The sequence below is a fragment of the Microtus ochrogaster genome, chromosome 21 (genome assembly GCF_000317375.1).
Source record: "Microtus ochrogaster isolate Prairie Vole_2 chromosome 21, MicOch1.0, whole genome shotgun sequence".
In the NCBI taxonomy this organism is placed as follows: domain Eukaryota; kingdom Metazoa; phylum Chordata; class Mammalia; order Rodentia; family Cricetidae; genus Microtus; species Microtus ochrogaster.
This window is the reverse complement of record NC_022022.1, coordinates 33,340,384-33,343,661: the sequence shown is the minus strand read 5'-3', so window position 1 is coordinate 33,343,661 and position 3,278 is coordinate 33,340,384. Positions and strand designations below refer to the sequence as shown.

At 49.8% G+C, this 3,278-nt stretch overlaps 1 pseudogene; it reads right to left on the bottom strand.

The window, feature by feature from the left end:
* Nucleotides 1-1,778: 1,778 nt before the first annotated feature.
* LOC101982595 lies at nucleotides 1,779-2,754 on the bottom strand (annotated as a pseudogene).
* Nucleotides 2,755-3,278: the final 524 nt, after the last annotated feature.

Sequence of the window (3,278 nt, the reverse complement as noted above, 5' to 3'; positions counted from 1 at the left end):
AGACTGGTCTCGAACTCACAGAGATCCGCCTGCCTCTGCCTCCCAAGTGCTGGGATTAAAGGCTTGAGCAACCACCGCCCGGCAATTTTAAAACTTCGTTAGCATGTCTTTTCTAACATGAATAGAGTATAATAAATCTGTTGTCACTTTAAAAAGTGGCGTGGGAGAAAGCAAGAGAGTGCACGTGAAGGGGATTTTATTGGGGGAAAGGGAACATAAAAAGGGGGAAAGGGATGGGGGAGACAGGCTTCTGGGGACAAGAGCAGCGGATGAGAAAAGAGAGGCAGAGAGAGAGGGAGGGGGAGACAGAGAGAGTCAGAGAAGAAGGGGGAGAGAGGGAGGGACAGAGGGATGGAGGGCGGGAGGGAGAGAAGGGAACAAACAGAAAGACATAAAGAGAACATAGCAAAATAGTGAATGTGCACAGGAGGTGCTCTTAGTGGATGCAGATGAGGACGTATCCTGTGAGGACCCCAAGGCAGGCCAATACAGATGCCTGAATGCTAACATTCCTTCCTTCTTATTTATTATAAAAAGATGAGGCGTTAGAAAGGGGTAGCAGGTGAGGCGGGGATGAGGATGCTATGTTCTTGAGACTGCTTTCTGCTGACCTGGGGGGGGGTGTTCATCTTTGGGAGACCTGGGAAAGGTGGGGTGGTGGCCACCTCCTAGAGCAACTGCCTTTTTCACTCCACTGTCCAGGCGCTGTAGAGCCATCAGGAGCTGCCTGGACCTGGAAACATGCTCTTCGAGGTGGATCCAAGTCAACTCCCTAGGGCTTAAAGCACCTGATCCTTTCCCATCACCGCAGCATCACCAGGGCGGGTTTGGTAGTCTTGAGCCTCCAACTCTGAGGCCAACAGCTAGTAGTCCTGCAACGACAGCTAATTGGTTTGATTAGAGGTTTTGAATATGTTACTGGGGATATATAGAGGGGGAATTGATGAAGCAGAGTGTGATTAGTGTAAACAGAAGGACGTGGAGCAGTCTGTGGGGGAGGAAGAGGGGTCAGGAAGGAACACAAGTGGGGTTCCCAATCCAGCATGAAACCTCATTTTTCTGAAACTGGAGACACCGCAGTTAATCCTAGTTTCCTCTGAAACTTAAAGAAGCAGGGTCTTATTGGAGTGGCTGTGTATGAAGAAGGATTAGTTTGAGGTGGCAGAGTAAAGAGTTTGAGGTAGTATAAGTGTATACAATGAGGGGGGCCCTCAAGTTTAGCAACTGTTGCTAAGTACAAGAATTACTTTAAAAGGGACCCTGCCATTTAGGGGAAAGAAGTATGTAAAGATAAAAAGCAAATTTGAAACAAAGAGAAAGAACAAAGAGAGCTTGGAATGATAGGGTACACACTTCCAACTATCGGATCACTGGCAAAAGCTGCAAAGGTCCCGTGTAATATCAGGAGAAGGAGTAGCAGTAAGTGGTCACCTCGTAGTTCCCGTGCGTGGGGTAGAAATGAGATCCAATAACGTTTTTTTTTCAGCTCAGTGGTTTCTTCTTTATGATGTGCCTCCTACCTCCCCCCGACAATGTTAATCCCTTCCATCTACCCCCCCCCCCAAAAAAAAGAAGGTACTGAAAGGAAGGGAGCCTGCTTGGGCAGTTAGAAAGGGAATAGAAACCAAAACAATCAACGGATGTGACAGAGATTGACAATCAAGAAGTCTAAAGCAGAGTGGGAATGAGGGCGAAGGAGGGGAAAGGAGATGTACGGAGACTGTGTCCACCACTACCCCTCCTGCTGAGAGGGACAGGAGAAACAGCCTCAAACATTAAGTGCAGGTCCTGAAGAAGGAGATGGTGTTTTCCCCTGAAGGAGGAAGTAGATGTCAAGGAAGGAGCGCCACCTCTCCTTGTAGAATGGAACCCCCCACCTCAGGGACAGCAGCTTCACAGACCGTAGACGCTTTCATCACCGTAGGCGATGTATAGAAAGAAGTCTTCCTCGTGGTGCTCCTGGTATAGCTGACCCATCGTGGCACTGGTAGGTGGAATAACATTGTTGACAAAGAAAAACAAGGCATCCTCAGCACGGAGATGAATTCGCTTCCGGATCAAGAAGTAGAATTGACCCACTGTAAGATCTGAAGGCACCAAATCCAAATCTCCTATCCGAGCTTTGGGAGCTTTTTCCACTATCACTGGGACCCGGTCTGGGTATTTCTTTCGGATTTTCTCGCCCTCAGAGCGGCGCTTCTCGAACGGATGCTCCTCTTTGTACACGAACTTCATTCTCCCGAGAACCGGGCTGGACCGAGCTGGGCTGAGGAAACCCAGGGGGGGGGGCCGGGACAGGGGGCGGCGGCGTAGGTGGCGACGGCTTCGACGAACAGACTCAGCGGAGCGATCCACGAATTTGCGCCACTTCCCTATTCACCAACCCCGCCCCCGACCATCCGGAGCGGCCCCGCCTGCTTAAATACGCCACTAGCTCAACTTTCTAACGCCGCTGGCGTAGCGCCACCGGCTGCCTGGCCCTCTCACGCCTCCAGCGTAACCGCTTTGGAATCAATTTGTGGGTTACGCAGATGACTTCGCAGCGAAGGTTACTGTCGTTTCAAATCAACTGAAAACCCTTTCTCCGGTAGCCCCGCAGTTCAAAGCTGAGGACGAAATGAGGTAGTAGGTGGCAGTCATGAAATTTGGGTCTCCAAGTCTTTTCGTAAATTACGTAGGGGAAAGCAGACAATTACAAGTCTAGGTATTCACAAAACGGGTTGCTACGCTGAAAGCGGTCGTTGACACCATAACAAAGTAGTACCAAGACGTGGATACAGACTCCACAATAGAAGGGCAAAAAGAAATGGGGTTTGTAGACACGTACAGAACACCTAGGAATAGGGGTTGAGTGGACCAATAAGAACTGCGAAGTCCAAAAGATAGGGACTACGCCAATGCGGAGGAACACATTTTGTCACTGTGTGTAAAATGTCATGTGACCTAAGAAGAGGGCGGAGCATCACGTGGAGGGTACCAGAAAGTAGGCCCGGCTCTGGATAGGAGGTGTCAGAGTTCCGCACCAAGCTTACTGCAGGAGCGCCAACAGCCCATAGGCAGCGCCCTCTTGCCTGTCCACGTCAACCTCCCAGACCAAGCCCTGCCTTTTTCAGCTATGTATGCCCTTTGAGGGATCCAGGCTTCTCATCTTCAGCCTTCTATGTCCTACTCTAAAGTTGCTCTTCCATTGTTCTGCAGGGGACCCCCATTCTATCCCGGGGGGCCTTTCCTGCCAAACTACGTTGACATAAACTTTTTTTTTTTTTTTTTTTTTTTTT